Raw genomic sequence first — 17,865 nt, 5'->3', positions numbered from 1 at the left:
TGAAAAAGAGAAAGGAAAAGAAGGGAAAAAGAGAGGGAAAGAAAGCAAACAAACAAGCAAGCAAGAAAGAAAAAAGTGAAAGAAAATTAAGAGAAAAGAAAGTGAGAAACCGAAAGAAAGAAAAAGTAAGAGAAAGGAAGAAAGAGAGAAAATAAAAGGAAGTAAAAGACATTGTTGGAACATTGTTGACCTCAAAATGTTGTATACAGTGTTTGAGTGGGAATGATCAATTAACACACTATTTATTATTAATTGACGTTAAAAAGGCTTTATTGGTGAATTTAAATCAATCGTTAAAGAACAACAAATAAATAAATTCAACCGCGTTGTCAATATTCAAAAAATAAAAAATAACACATGATATATGTTAATAACATGTTCATATTAGTCCAAAATAGTTCCAAATGTTATTCTAAAAAAAATGTAAAAATGTATATATATATATATATATATATATATATATATATATATATATATATATATATATATATATATATATATATATATATATATATTACAATACTACTGACAAACACAATAAACAAGCTACTTTTGCTATGCTATATATAATAATATCCCATTACTGCATGTTATTTACATTTTTTGTTCCTGTTTTGCCTGCTTGAGTTCTCCAGCTAGTTTCCCTGGTTGTTAATTAGTTCCCACATCTTAGTTGTTCAGTATTGTCTATGTAAAGTGCAGTGCTGTTTTCTGATGCAGTCTCTTGTGTATTCTCGTGGGTTTATAATTAAGACTATTGCATTCTCTACTCCTGCATTGTCTGCTTTATACAGAAGCTTGCTGATACAACTATAAAATATTCATTTTCTTTCAGCTTAGTCCCTTTATTAATCAGGGGTCGCCACAGCGGAATGAACCGCCAACTATTCCAGCATATGTTTTATGCAGCAGATGCCCTTCCAGCTGCAACCCAGTACTGGGAATCACCCATACACTCCTGCATTCACACTCATACACTACGGCCAATTTAGTTCATCCAATTCAGCTATAGCGCATGTCTTGGACTGTGGGCGAAACAGAAATGCCAACCGGTCCTAACTGAACCAGGAACTTTCTTGCTGTAAGGCGACAGTGCTAACAACTAAGCCACCATGCCACCCTATTCTTGTAATCTTTGATTAAAATCTTATTTAATTAAATGTAATGAATAATAAAATGTAATAAATTAAAGCAATATTTTACTTGATTGAAGAATATTTCAACTAGAAATGAGACAAAGCAAAGTAAGAAAAGGATTTTTTTGCATTGTGATTATTCAATTTCTGTACCTGAATACCGTAAAGGCTGATTTATACTTCTGCGCCGAGTGATCAGCATGACCTACGGCGCATGCCTTACATGTGGTCGTGCATTTATACTTCTGTGTGCTGTTTATGTTGCTCCTCAATAACACTTCTGAAAATTGTGTTCACGTGTTCAACAGAAATGACTGGAGCATTTTAAAGTCATGTCGATCAGCTGGTTTGTCTACAAGCTGATATATACGAGCGATCCGCTGATGAATCGCATCTTTAAAATGCTCCAATGTCCCTGTGTGGTTACACTCAGTAAATAGCGGTGAGTTCGGTGAACTGATGACCTTCACGGCCAGTAATTTCTGTTGAGCACGTGAACACAATGGCAAATCAGCGCTGTTTAGGAATGCGCTCGAATGTTGGTGGGAAAGGGACGTTTTTAACATTTCAGTACCGATTGGTATCGAATTCCAGTATCGTCACAACCATAGCGTGCGCTTGACGCAGAACTATAAATAAGACTTTACACGCTTCAGAAAACCATCAGATAGAGCTATTCAAACTAGGGATGTCCAGATCCGATCACGTGATTGGAAATCGGGCCCGATCACGCGATCTGAATCGGACATTACCTTCCAATCAGGACTCGAATATATATGTAAATAAAGCTACGGTCGCACTGGGCTTTGTGTGTGCGAAATTCTGTCGTGCGGCGCTGCGAAAAAGGGCGGGATTAAACAAGATGATTAGACATTAAAAAAAGCGAGCGATTGCTCCATGCTATAAATTTCTGTCCAGAGAGGTCATGTTTTGATCCTCGATTGGTCTCACGCAGTCAAGTGATGCGATTTTGCAGGTCAGAGTTTACCAAGCTTGAACTTTGCACCGCAGAAACCTGCGAAACTGGACGCACGACCTTGCGTTTCCGGTCTGACGCATTCGCGTGCGTATGAATGGAAGTCTATGGGAAGAAAAGCCCAGTGTGACTGCAGCTTTACACATCTATTTATACTGTGGCACAGTTAGACCTCTTTCTTCACTTCACACAGAAACAGTAACACATGCGGCATGACATCACTTTATTGCTGAGACGCTATTGGTCAAACGCCGGCAAAGTAGAACACGGAAGCAGTTGTAAGCAGTAGGAATTATAAAGTTGATGAAGACAACATTGCGATAGCAAACTGTGAGATATGTAAACTTGGAATTGCCTGCTGGGTATTTTAAGTTGAGCTGCTATTTGCTTTTATATTAGATTTTCTTTATTTACTGTTGCACTAAATTCAAAAGGGAAGAGTGGATGTCATTTATTACCTGATTGTTTAAGCTACCTCACAGAAGTGCTCTGTTTGTTAACAGAGTTGTTGAATGTTAAAATAAAAGTGAAATAAATAAAAAATAAGGAACATCCTGGATCTGTTTCTTCGCTCTTTATTCTTTTTTGTATGTATTATAGAAGTATCAGATCGGGTATCGTATCGGCAGATATTCAGAATTACTCGAGGGCAAAAAAAATCCTGATCGGGACATCCCTAATTCAAACTATCTTGTGAAACTGTATTCATATCGCAATATTTGTTACAAAAAAAAAATATCGCAATATCAGACTTTTCCAATAACGTGCAGCCCTAACCAGAAGAAATGAGTCAAAAGTAAGAGTTTTTCCTTAAAACAAAATAAATGATCTGCCAGGGGAGTAAAATAATCTTGTTTTCGCTTTGAAATAGATATTTGGACTAGAAATGAGACAAACTTGTTTTGCATGAATCATAAATTCTATATAAATACAAAGATTAAATACAATTCTGCAGCTCCTGGTCAACTATAATCTAGACTCAACAGTGCATATCTTGTCGGCGCAATAGCCTGGTTAGTGCGCTTACATATGGTGCAGTAGCACTTCAGGGCGTCCCGAGTTCGAATCCCGACTCGAGGACTGTGAGATATGTAAACTTGGGATTGCCTGCTGGGTATTTTAAGTTGAGCTGGTATTTGCTTTTATATTAGATTTACTGTTGCACTAAATCCAAAAGGGAAGAGTTGATGTCATTTATTACCTGATTGTTTAAGCTACCTCACAGAAGTGCTCTGTTTGTTAACAGAATTGTTCAATGTTAAAATAAAGGTGAAATAAATAAAAAATAAGGAACATCCTGGATCTGTTTCTTCGCTCTTCTTTATTCTTTTTTTCACTTTTTCACTCTTTATTCACTTCCTGTCTGTATTATAGAAGTATCAGATCGGGTATTGTATCGGCAGATATTCAGAATTACTCAAGGGCAAAAAAATCCTGATCGGGACATCCCTAATTCAAACTATCTTGTGAAACTGTATTCATATTGCAAGATTTGTTACAAAAAAAATACAATATCGCAATATCAGACTTTTCCAATAACGTGCAGCCCTAATCAGAAGAAATGAGTCAAAAGTAAGAGTTTTTCCTTAAAACAAAATAAATGATCTGCCAGGGGAGTAAAATAATCTTGTTTTCGCTTTGAAATAGATATTTGGACTAGAAACGAGACAAAATAGTTTTGCATAAATCATAAATTCTATATAAATACAAAGATTAAATACAATTCTGCAGCTCCTGGTCAACTATAATCTAGACTCAACAGTGCATATCTTGTCGGCGCAATAGCCTGGTTAGTTCGCTTACATATGGTAGCACTTCAGGGCGTCCCGAGTTCGAATCCCGACTCGAGGACATTTCCCGTCCCTACCCCCTCTCTCTCTCTCCCACTTCACTTCCTGTCTGAAATACTGTCCTATCAACTTAATAAAGGCAAAAGGGTCAAAAATAAATCTTAAAAAAATAAAACATTGCATATCTTTGCGATGTGACTATTGCGGACGCGCATATTGCGATATCGATGCTTAAACAATAAATTGTGCAGCCCTAATAAATTATATAAAAACAAAAAAAGGTTTTAGTTTTGTATCAGTGCTTGCATTTGTTGGAAATGTCAATTAACAAACTTAAAAGTATAAAAACGAAGCATAAAACAATCAAATTTTCTTAGTCATCAATTTTCATTCAATATTTTTAGTCATTTTATTAAACGTTTTGATATTAGGGACTAATTCTCCTACTAAAAGATCTGAATAAAATCCAACTGCTTAATTGTTTAGATCACATGCTGAAGGAAAAACAAACAAAAAAAACAATAAAAAATATATAAAGAAGCTTGAGTGCATTGCATTTAGGCATGCAAGTACAAATTTCTCTTATTTTCTTCCATATATGTACTTTCTGCTGCATATCTTCTTTCAACGAAACCATTCTGAACACACCCTCAGATATTAAGACAAATGAATCCATTATCATAATTTCAAAAGCTCCGCCATCTCATGGCAGTCGAGTTATGATAAAAGCAGGATTCATCTGACCTACTTAAAATTCTGTTTATCCAAGAAGGCTTTCATCAACAAGCACGAGCAATTACTGTCGCTGTTGTCAAGGAAACCATACCACCCAATGACGGATGAATATGGCGTTTATGTAACTACAGATTAAAGTGGAGAATGCAAATACGGTTTTGTTTAACCTCCTAATCTAGAGCACAGGGTTTTACATTAAGCTAATGGTTAAGTCGCATTAATAGCAGGCGGTAATAATAGGTGACTAGTCAACCAGGTTAGGTTACATTTTAACCGTGCGCATGTTTAGACAGAACATGACCTGCATGTGAAACGTCTTGTTGTAATTTGCTAGCATTAATAATGATTCTTGACTGCTAATAGTCTTTGTTACTTCTCACAGGAAGAAATAAAATGAAGGGAAAAGCTAAAGAGATTGTTCACTGCCAAAAAAGAAAAGAATATTTACTCACTATTTACTCTCTCAAGTGGTTTTAAATCTTTGAGTATCTTTTTTCTGTTGAAATATGAAGGTATTTTATAGATATAATTCAAAATACATAAGAAATAATCATGATGAATAATAAATGACAGATTTTTCAGTTTCTCCTGAACTATTTCTTTTCAATACAGACTGCTGACACAGAGAAAACTTAAAATACTCATTTTTTGTCTTGTTTCTAGTCTGAATATCTAAAATCTCTTAAATCAAGAAGTGTTTTCTAGAGAAGCAAAGAATAATGTCTTGTTTTCAGAAATAATATGCCAAAATCTGTTTTTTCCCCTTAAAACCAGCTAAATAATCTGCCAATGGGGTGAGCAAAATAATCTTACATCAAAATGAAAAATTTATTCATTTTTCTTGCTTCATTGGCAGATGATTGTGCTTGTTTTAAGGGAAAACTCGCTCAATTTTGACCTATTAATTCATAAAATACAATACAATATTCTTTGCTTCTTGATTTAAAGATTGTTAGATTTTGCCGTCTTGTTTCTAGTCCAAATATTTAAAACTTCTTAAATCAACAAGCGTTTTCTAGAGAAGCAAAGAATATTGTCTTGTTTTCAGAAATAATATGCCAAAATTAGGTGAGTTTTTCCTTTAAAACAAGCTAAATAATCTGCTAAAGGGGTAAGCAAAAATAATCTTACATAAAAATGAAAAATTTTATAATTTTGCTTAAATCATTGGCAGATTATTTAGCTTGTTTTGAGGTAAAACTCACTTAATTTTGGCATATTATTTCTTAAAACAAGACAATATTCTTTGCTTCTCTAGAAAACGCTTCTTGATTTAAGAGGTTTTAGATATTTGGACTAAAAACAAGACTAACAACAAGAAAAACAAGAAAATTTGACCAATTGTTAAATCAAGAAGCAAAGAATTTTGTCTTGTTTTCAGAAATAATATGCCAAAATTAAGTGAGTTGTTTCTTAAAACAAGCTAAATAATCTGCTAAAGGGGTAAGCAAAAATAATCTTACATAAATAATGAAAAATTATATCATTTTGCTTGCCTTATTTGCAGATTATTGTGCTTCTTTTAAGGGAAAACTAACTTCATTTTGGCATGTTATTTCTGAAAACAAGACAATATTCTTTGCTTCTTGATTTAAAAATTGTTCAAATTTTCTTGTTTTTAGTCCAAATATCTAAAACCTCTTAAATCAAGAAGCGTTTTCTAGAGAAGCAAAGAATATTGTCTTGTTTTGAGAAATAATATGCCAAAATTAAGTGAGTTTCACCTCAAGACAAGCTAAATAATCTACCAATGATTTAAGCAAAATATTCTTACATCAAAACAAAACATTTAATAATTTTGCTACTCTCATTTGCAGATTATTGTGCTTTAACTCACTCAATTTTGCCATATTATTTCTGAAAACAAGACAATATTCTTTGCTTCTAGATTTAAAAATTGTTCAAATTTTCTTGTTTTTCTTGTTGTTAATCTTGTTTTTAGTCCAAATATCTAAAACCTCTTAAATCAAGAAGCGTTTTCTAGAGAATCAAAGAATATTGTCTTATTTTCAGAAATAATATGCCAAAATTAAGTGAGTTTCACCTCAAAACAAGCTAAATAATCTACCAATGAAGTAAGCAAAAATAATCTTACATCAAAACAAAACATTTAATAATTTTTTTTCTCTCATTTGCAGATTATTGTGCTTTAACTCACTCAATTTTGCCATCTTATTTCTGAAAACAAGACAATATTCTTTGCTTCTTGATTTAAAAATTGTTAGCTGTTGTTGTCTTGTTTCTACTCCAAGTATCTACGTAAGAATATTTAGTTTTGCAGTGTAACTCCTATAACCTAACCATCCCAGCAGCACCGCTAGTTTACTGTGAAATTCCCCACTGGTTTGCCATTTTCCATTATTCCAGACCTACTATATTTACACAGGTTAACCGTTAACCTTCCTCCACAGGAGCCTGAGCGCTCGCCGCTAAAAAAAGGCTCAGTGAGCTCGTGTGCAGCATAATTGCTTCCACTTAGATCTCAGATGATCCTTATAAAAGTCTGTGATAGGAACGTGGCAGCCACTGTGGGTTTCTAAAAATACATCGCTGCGAGGCTTTGACTGAGACTGAAATTTGCGTGCGCGATGAAAGCCATGCACAATGCTGTCGCCATTGTGAAAAAAGCATCATGCCATCCTGATGTCGTTTAACATGCACGGGGGGTCTCACCCATGAGCCCTGCTGCATTAGTGCTTATGTGGCGCACTTAAAGACGTAAACCTGGTATTAGATACTGCAGGCGTTCACTGCAGGGCTCTTTATGAGGGCACAGCTGCAGAGACTGCGAGTCAAGGGTGCAGTCCTGCACCGCATGCACACGTGCATCAGCTCATCTGACTGCATCCACAAGTCAAACGAGTTCACCGAGAGCTTTAAATAATAATCCACATGAGATTCCGGGTGCCCTTCTTCTTTTCATTTAATAACTACTGCTTCATGCAGACGTGGTCATTGTGTAGAAGTCATTCTGAGGGATGGAAAGATGATGCTTTTAAAAGTTTGATAGCACTATAGTGGTCAATTGACTTGAGTTGCATTCTCCATGTGTCATTTCTAAAATCAAACAACAAATAAAGTGTACTTTAACATGAACTATTGCGTTAATAATTAATTTTAGCAACTAGTTTTATGATAGCACAGCTCTTCTGGTCATTTACACACTTAAAAAGTGTACATTTAATATTTAAACCATGCAACATCCCAAAGTTAATAAACACTGAATGATGGATAATGCATTTAACAGCTCTTTTGTTCGTTCGGATGTTTCAATGAACAAAGCATTAGATTCTGTAAATAGTTTCACACATAAAAGGTTTTTTTTCCATGCATCTAAACCCTTCTCACATCCATATTGGGAATTTAAGTTCTATGCAGCAGGAAATTACAAGCAAATCACATTTACACCCATTTCAGTTCATGCATTGCATTTGGAGGGCTTTCCAGTCAAAGCCCACACTGTGTTTCGAATTAAATAATGTGAATATTTTCTAAATGCATGTCATATGACAGTGATAAAAGCGCAGAATCTACGCCCATCATCTCAGTGCATGGAGATAACTGCACACCCTGCATTCAAAACAATAGTAAACGTGCATAATATGCATATAAACACATCTATTACTTAAGCAAGCACGGGGTATTTCAATGTATATAAACAAAAATAAGTTTTTCATGACTCATCTGTGATCTGACCTCTGCAAAAAGACACCCAAAAGCCTCACGTACGCGTGTATAAATCTCAGCGAGTTATTAACAAGATTGTTTATGAATATTCATCAGCAAATATAACGAATATGCATAAATAAAGACATGAGTTCAGCACTTTTACACTAGGAAAACTAGCTAAATAACTTACTAACCGACTGTTAGATTACTACATAAACTATCTAGGCGGTTAGCAAGCGTATGTTGGATTGAAATAAAAATATATGTCGATTATAATTCAACTGCGAAGCGCGTTCCTTAACAACATAAACAAAACGAACTGAATTATCCAGGCGGCTAGTTAGCTTAGCACGAGCCAGCACAAAACTGACTCCCCTCGGGGGTAAAATCATATTTTCTTACCTGGAATGAGGAAAATACACAATATCTCAGCGCAGCAGACCATTTAACGCGCTCTGTCAGGTGATGAAGATGATATTTTATGTGATGTTGTGAGGAAGACTCGCCCTGACTGACTGACTGACTGTCTTTGTCTGACTGACAGTAGCCGCGCTGACGTCACGCCGCAACGTCTTCGACGCACTCGGGAAATGTAGTCAATCTAAACGCGCACCGGTCAGTATGAAAACTAGTGATGTATAGATGTTTTCCTTCCCTTTCTTGTTTTCTTTTTCGGTCCTGCTGAAAGAATGAGCTGTAAGAAAACGCGAGGGAGTGTGTGAAAGAGTGCGCACTGCTTCTTTTAATTAACTTAAATACCGCTAATTGGCATTAACGGTTGATGATGGCGTCTGAGGAGAAGGGGGATGAGCGTGATGTATTTTCAGCACACGCAAGGTATTTCTTTCGTAAAAATAAATTACAATAGTAAACAATAGACAAAGTGATTGAAATGTATTGGAAAACACTGCATTAGATTATTATAAAATAATAAACATTGCCATTTTATGTTTTGGTCGTCGAAGCGGCCGCTAGGGTGCGCTGTTTCATACTGTTAAACGGATTATCAAGCAAATGACAATGAAATCTCTGTCTGCGTGACTTTGTGTCTGATGAATAGCTGTGCTGTGTATTAATCTACATAAGATACATCTCTAAAATGAAATAATATGCAGGAATGTTTCTGTGCTGCCCACAGATGATGTAAACCAGCATTATTTAAACCACGTGTTCCTGTTGTTTATGTTGTCTTGTATTGTGGATTCACAAAAAAGCAGCATTTGTGTTTGGGAGCTGGTCGTTTCTGACTTTTTATCCGGTCAGGATTGCAACATTTTTAAACTCATAGTTTCTTCACATTCACGTGAAGAATAAAATCTCAGAATTGTGAGAAATTAATTATGAGAATGCTTATAAACTTGCCATTGAGAGAATATAAAGTCTGAGAATAGAGTAGGCTATATGCAGAGCTAGTGTTTTTTTCCCAAACTGATAAACTTCCGGTAAACGGTTAATGTGATTTTTTTTCCCCATTTTATACGGTTCCTTTTGCAGCATCAATGTTGTAATGTAATTAAAATACAATCAGTTAAATAGACTTCAGCATTCATTTAGTTGCTTAAGTGTAAAGCGACAAGAAAAGCTGTTTTCACGCACATGCCCGTCAGGATTAGCACTAACATTACTAACACTTCCGTGTGTTCCAACCTTCAGAACACACATTTAGATATTTTATAATATGAAAAAGCAACTAAATCATTAAACATTGTGAATTTAAAGCAGGGGATACCAATCTCGGTCCTGGAGGACCGGTGTCCCTGCAGGATTTTGCTCCAACTTGCCTCAACACACCTGCCTGATTGTTTCAAGTATACCTAGTAAAGGTGCGGTCACACTTGACTTTTCCTCCCATAGACTTCCATTCATACGCACGCGAATGCGTCAGACTGGAAACGCGGGGTCATGCGTTAAGTTTCGCAGGTTGCTGCAGTGCAAAGTTCAAGCTTGGTGAACTCTAACCTGCTAAATCGCATCACTTGACTGCGTGAGACCAATCGAGGATCAAAACAGCACCTCTCTGGGCAGAAATTTAAAACATGGAGCAATCACTGGCTTTTTATAATGTCTAATCATCTTGTTTAATCCCGCCCCTTTTCGCAGCGCCGCACGACAGAATTTCGCACACACAAAGCCCAGTGTGACCGTAGCTTAAGACCTTGATTAGCTTGTTCAGGTGTGTTTGATTATGGTTGAAGCTAAAATCTGCAGGACACCGGCCCTCCAGGAACAAGTTTGGTGATCCCTGAATTAAAGCAATAAGATCAGGTCACCGCATCAGGTCAGGGTGAGCCCGTAAATAGCATTTAAAACGCGCATGTGGCAGCGGAGGCGCACTCTAAACTCACACGGGAGAAAACTGAACCAGTGGATAAAGTGAAACATAATTCATTTCATGTTTTGGTTAACTAATTCTTTAAATACAACTCTCTTGATCTCAAAAGGGAAAAAGCACAAAAGAAATCTGCTGTTATATTAATTTTAGCAGAGATGCAACTGTTCAGTTCGGGATTAATATTAGAGTAGCCTAATAAAAATGTTTAGTTGGACGCTGCACAGACCCACAGTAGTCTACACCATAAATAATATTATAATTTATTATATTCATCATTATTAATACTATTAAAATGAACCTATGAGATTGACAAAACGCAGAACCCTTTCATTTTAACAACGCTAAAGCTCACTTTTACAGTTGTGAAAAGAAACATCCCATTATGCAGCAGCAGTCTCAAGTTAGGACACTTAATAAATGCCTTTTAAATTTAAAGATGATCGGCCTGCGAAGTCAAGTTTACAGTCTTATAAATGGTATATAGTGTGTGAGTAAGTGGATTTGCCGTGGATCAACCTCTCACGTGCGCTGCAGGTAAGCTGAATGATAATCTTTTAAAAATATGCAATATAGGCTGTACTGCTATTTGCTCATGGAAAATTAAACGTCGCTGGTTCGAGCCTTGGCTGGGTCAGTTGGCATTTCTGTGTGGAGTTTGCATGTTCTCCCCGTGTTGGTGTGAGTTTCCTCCGGGTGCTCCGGTTTGCCCAAAGACATGCGCGGTGAATTGGGTAAGCTAAATTGTCCTTAGTGTATGTGTGTGAATGAGTGTGTATGGGTATTTCCCAGTGATGGGTTGCAGCTGGAAGGGCATCCGCAGTGTAAAACATGTGCTGGATAAGTTGGCGGTTCATTCCGCTGTGGTGACCCCAGATTAATAAAGGGACTAAGCCGAAAAGAAAATGAATGAATGAGTGCTGTCAGTTTCTGTGAATTCTGAGGATGCCTGTTTAATATTTGTCAACATAAATTTTCAGAAAATGACAGGGTTCTTCTGCCAAGATCGTATTGGTCTTGTGTTGTCTAAAATGTAGTATAAACATGTCTGAAAACAGGAAAACGTTTCTGTTATTTTTTCATCGCTGTATTTCATAACTCTATTTAAAAATGGCACTACAAAAATAGTACAGGGTTCATACGGTCATGGAAAACCTGGAAAAGTCATAGCATGGCATTTTCCAGGCCTGGAAAAGTTTTGGAAAAACAGAAAAACCCACAAAGTTTTGGAAAAGTCATGGAAAGCAGATATCTGTATACTTGAATATAGGTCACTTACTTCTTTTCTGTCCTTGGCCAATCACATACTCTCACATTATTAGTGCAGTGTAAGCAATATCTAAGTCAATTTTACATAGATATAAATATAAATTGAAACAAAATAGATTGTTTCGTGTTTTACGATATGCTGTATTAAAACATAATGCTTGACGGAAATGCTTGAAGTAAAACGGAAATGCTTGAAGTTTCTGCCAACCCGACTCTTCACCATAACTTTTCAATCCAGATGGATGGAGCAACCATCACTGCATCCAAAATGGTAAAAAGCCTTGGAGTTACGATTGATGACCAACTGAACTTCTCTGACCACATTTCTAGAACTGCTCGATCTTGCAGATTCGCACTCTACAACATCAGAAAGGTCCGACCCTTCCTATCTGAACATGCAGCTCAACTCATTGTTCAAGCTCTTGTCCTCTCCAAACTGGACTATTGCAACTCTCTGCTAGCCGGGCTACCAGCTAGTTCTATCAAACCTCTTCAGCTGCTTCAGAACGCTGCAGCACGAGTGGTCTTTGATGAACCCAAAAGAGCACATGTCACTCGGCTACTCACCCGTTTGCACTGGCTGCCAGTTGCTGCCCGCATCAAATTCAAAGCTCTGATGTTTGCTTACAAAGTGACCTCTGGCTTGGCTCCTTCGTATCTGCTCTCACTTCTGCAGATATATGTGCCCTCCAGAAACTTGCGTTCTGTGAATGAACGTCGCCTCGTTGTTCCATCCCAAAGAGGGAAGAAATCACTTTCCCGAACTCTCACATTCAATCTGCCCAGTTGGTGGAATGAACTCCCTAACTACATCAGAACAGCAGAGTCACTTGCTGTCTTCAAGAAACGACTAAAAACGCAACTGTTTAGTCTCCACTTTCCTTCCTAATCTGCAACTGCCTCTCTGGCTATACCACTAACTGTGCCCTCTCTCTCTCTCTCTCTCTCTCTCTCTCTCTCTCTCTCTCTCTCTCTCAAGAAAAAAAAAAAAAAAAAAAAAACTTTACTAATACTTTGCTTCTTAGACTTTACACACCTGAAACTTGTCTATAGCACTTGCTCACTGCTGCTCTTATAGTTGTGTAAATTGCTTCCTTGTCCTCATTTGTAAGTCGCTTTGGATAAAAGCGTCTGCTAAATGACTAAATGTAAATGTAAATTAAATTTGAACGTGCATTGTTTTTCTTTTACCACGCATATGTAGGCATTGCATGAAACATTAGGTCATGAAAATTTACTTAAAAGTCTGGGAAAATACATGGAAAAGTCATGGAATTTTAGTAGTAAAAATGTGTATGAACCCTGGTAGTAATAAAAAATAAAAAAAAATTATCGTACTGCAAAATAATGCTTTTGATCCATGAAGAAGAAATCCATTTAAAGAACTAAAAATCTATTTGTACTAGCATTTCTTAAATATAAAGATAATAGGGTATATGCCGCGCTAGTGTTGTTCCAGTACTGATAAACTTCCAGTGACCTGTTATTGTGAGTTTTTTCCATTTTATACGGTTCCTTTTACAGCATCGATGTTGTAATGTAATTAAAATGCAATCAGTTAAATAGACTTTGGCATTTATTTAGTTTCTTAAGCGTAAAACGAGACAAAAAGCCGTTTACTCGCACGCGCCTGTCTGAATCGGAAAGCTAGCACAAAAGCTCAATTCAATATACTGTGGTGAAATAAATGCTCATATTATAAAGACATGGTGAGGGAAATGTAATTTAATGCAGTGCATCTTGTACATTCTGAGACCCACTTTATATCTGATATAGCTCAGCCAGTGGAGATCGCAGATTTTTAAAGAAAACAAACCTTAAACGTGCCGATTTTGCAATTGCAAACAGTTCACTGGAAACGCTTAACCCAGGTTACTGGCAAATTAAAAGTCCTATTAGCATCCTTGGGCATATACCCTATTATCCTAAAAATCTCAAGCAAAACATCTTGATGCATTACAGGAGCGAGAATGACCTTTTTTTTTTTTAGTTTCTTTAATGCGTTTGACTTTGTGAAAAAAGCAGAATCATTTCCTAGTACGCAGTTATTGCCTTACTTTTGGTAAAGTCTTGCCAAAGTGCCACAAGAGTGACAGCATGTCATGACAAACACTGGCACAGTAGTGTCAGAAGTGTCACCGAGGGCTGTGTTTACAGCTCTTTTTCTATTGTAAAGCCATTTGGCAACAACAACTCAAGTGTTTGAAAGCAGCCCCAAATTCACCATATGAAGAGTTTAGATGCAAAAACCTCTAAATGCCATCTGAAATTTACTCTAAAATGAGTTTTTTTATCAGGCTCCTGCGTGTATATTCAGTAATATCACTTTTATGGCAAAGAATAAGTCCTTTTCCTGGTCTTTAAAGTAAAATATCTCAACATAAACAAAGGAGGCTGAGAAAAATGTTCATTTTCGATGGAAATTTCAGATGGCACTCAGGGGTTTTTTCATCTGAACTCTTTATATATACCAGGGGTCACCAATCTCGGTCCTGGAGGGCCGGTGTCCCTGCAGGGTTTCGCTCCAACTTGCCTCAACACACCTGCCTGGATGTTTTAAATATACCTAGTAAGACCTTGATTAGCTTGTTCAGGTGTGTTTGATTAAGGTTGGAGCTAAAATCTGCAGGACACCGGCCCTCCAGGAACAAGTTTGGTGACCCCTGATATATACCATACATTATAAAGTAAAAAAAATTAAATCACTAACACAAAAATTGTATATAATCATCATGTTTTTTGCTTTATATAATACCATGGTAACAACTGCATTTATGAAGAATCTTAGTACCATGTAAATACCAAACTACAGCAATATTTCAAAAAACAACAACAATATATTGTATTTCCATTTGTAATCACATTAATTTTATGTAAATGAAAAAAAAAAAATTATATAACATTTTGTTATCTAAACGAACAAGCAAAAAATGTCTGGAAAAATTTCAATATGTTAGCAAAGACCCTCAGTAAAGGCAAAACATCAGCCACATCTGTCAAACCTGGTCATGAATACGAAATACACTTTCTCTCATTAATAAACAAATAAATGAACAAATTATAAAAAATAAGTTGCAACTTTATTTCTTACAAATTTCCCACAATTGCAAGTTTACATATCAAAATTCAATTGTTTGACAAACGTTTCGTGCAAGAAACACACTGCAAGTAGAAATTGCAAGAAGTTTTAATTCTGATTAAATAAAAAAATTAATAAAATATACTTAATAGTAACTTAATAGTGTGCGCCTAGGTTATACCCATGTCATTATGTCATATTAACAAATACACACACACACATACTTGTATATATGGTTTACAATGACACTGGCATAATGTATTTTATACTGTAGACCAGCTTATGCCACATTAATAGTGTACACAGGCCATACTCATGTCATTATACAATTGTGTGTCCTTGTAAATTGCATAAACAAATACACACATTCTTGTATATATGGTTTATGAGGACGCTGCCATAATATCCATAGGCGTAATGTATTTTACTGTACAAACTGCTTATTACTACCCAAATAATTTAAGGCTTGTAAACCACATAAACAAATATATACACAAACATACTTGTATATATGCTTTACGATGACACTGGCATATTCTCCTTAGGAAAAATGCAATTTATACTGTAAAAACTGCTTATTGCCACCTTAATAGTGTACACCTAGGTCATACTCATGTTATTATACAATTGTGTCCTTGTAAGCCACATAAACAAGCAAACACACATATATATGTATACATGGTTTATAAGGACACTGTCTTAATCTCTATATACACAATGTGTTTTAAATATTATAAAAAAACTGCTTATTACCAAATTAATAGTGTATACCTAGGTCAGTAAACAATTTTGTGTTCCTGTACACCACATAAACAAGTACAGACATACTAGCAAATATTTGTATACATGATTTACAAAGACACTGACGCAATCTCCATAGGCGCAATGTATTTTATACTGTAAAAGCTGTGTATTACCAACTTAATTGTGTATAATAAGGTCAGTAAACAATTTTGTGTCCTCGCAAACAACCTAAACAAGTACAGACATACTTAAATAATTGTATACATGTTTTACGAAGACATTGATGTAATCTCCATGTGCGCAATGTGTTTTATACTGTAAAAACTGGATTACCACCTTATTAGTGTGTGACTAGGTCATTAGACTCTTTTGTGCCCTTGTAAACAACAAAAAACACCCCCCGCCCCCAACACAAACACACACATAGTTGTATATCTGGTTTACGAGGTCACTGGCGTAATCTCCATTGGCATAATGTATTTTATACTTGAAAAACTGCTTATTACCAACCTAATGGTGTACACCTATGTCATTATACCATTTTATGCCCTTATAACCCACATAAACAAGTACACACACACTTGCACTTATTTGTATATATGAGTTACGAAGACACTGACAGAATCTTCATAGGCACAATGTATTTTATACTGTAAATATTGCTTATTACCACCTTAATAGTGTTAGCCTAGGTGATTATACCCTTTTGTGCCCTTGTAAACAACAAAAACACCCCCCCCCCCCAACACACACATACTTGTATATCTGTTTTACGAGTTCACTGGCGTAATCTCCATTGGCAAAATGTATTTTATACTGTAAAAACTGCTTATTACCATACCAACTTAATGGTGTACAGTTATGTCATTATACCATTTTGTGTCCTCATAGAACACATAAACAAGTACACACACATACTCGTATATAGGATTTACGAGGACACTGGTGTAATCTCTATAGGCACAATGTATTTTATACTGTAAAAACTGCTTATTACCATACCAACTTAATGGTGTACAGTTATGTCATTATACCATTTTGTGTCCTCATAGACCACATAAACAAGTACACACACATACTTGTATATAGGATTTACGAGGACACTGGTGTAATCTCCATTGGCACAATGTATTTTATACTGTAAAAACTGCTTATTACCATACCAACTTAATGGTGTACAGTTATGTCATTATACCATTTTGTGTCCTCATAGACCACATAAACAAGTACACACACATACTTGTATATAGGATTTACGAGGACACTGGTGTAATCTCCATTGGCACAATGTATTTTATACTGTAAAAACTGCTTATTACCATACCAACTTAATGGTGTACAGTTATGTCATTATACCATTTTGTGTCCTCATAGACCACATAAACAAGTACACACACATACTTGTATATAGGATTTACGAGGACACTGGTGTAATCTCCATAGGTACAATGTATTTTATACTGTAAAAACTGCTTATTACCATACCAACTTAATGGTGTACAGTTATGTCATTATACAATTTTGTGTCCTCATAGACCACATAAACAAGTACACACACATACTCGTATATAGGATTTACGAGGACACTGGTGTAATCTCCATAGGCACAATGTATTTTATACTGTAAAAACTGCTTATTACCATACCAACTTAATGGTGTACAGTTATGTCATTATACAATTTTGTGTCCTCATAGACCACATAAACAAGTACACACACATACTCGTATATAGGATTTACGAGGACACTGGTGTAATCTCTATAGGCACAATGTATTTTATACTGTAAAAACTGCTTATTACCATACCAACTTAATGGTGTACAGTTATGTCATTATACAATTTTGTGTCCTCATAGACCACATAAACAAGTACACATACATACTTGTATATAGGATTTACGAGGACACTGGTGTAATCTCCATAGGCACAATGTATTTTATACTATAAAAAAACTGCTTATCAACTTAATACTGTATACCAAAAATAGTAAACAATTTTGAGTCCTCATAAACCACATAAACAATTACACACACACACACACACATTTTTTCTGGATGTCAACCTTGACAGATTTGGGTCAAATAAGCTCTTAAATTTTAGTTTGGTTGCCAGTTTTGTCGGCATCATTTGAAGCAC

At 35.8% G+C, this 17,865-nt stretch overlaps 1 protein-coding gene across 3 annotated transcripts in view; it reads right to left on the bottom strand.

The window, feature by feature from the left end:
* Nucleotides 1–8,857, bottom strand: part of hmbox1b (homeobox containing 1 b) — a 32,605-nt gene extending 23,748 nt beyond the window's left edge. For all 3 annotated transcript variants that reach the window (XM_056445463.1, XM_056445464.1, XM_056445465.1), the window contains exon 1: nucleotides 8,709–8,857. The gene's annotated coding sequence lies outside the window, so the exon portion shown is untranslated. The remainder of the gene's footprint in view (nucleotides 1–8,708) is intronic.
* Nucleotides 8,858–17,865: the final 9,008 nt, after the last annotated feature.

Source organism: Danio aesculapii, chromosome 20 (assembly GCF_903798145.1).
Source record: "Danio aesculapii chromosome 20, fDanAes4.1, whole genome shotgun sequence".
Taxonomy (NCBI): domain Eukaryota; kingdom Metazoa; phylum Chordata; class Actinopteri; order Cypriniformes; family Danionidae; genus Danio; species Danio aesculapii.
This window is presented reverse-complemented; position numbering and strand designations above follow the sequence as displayed.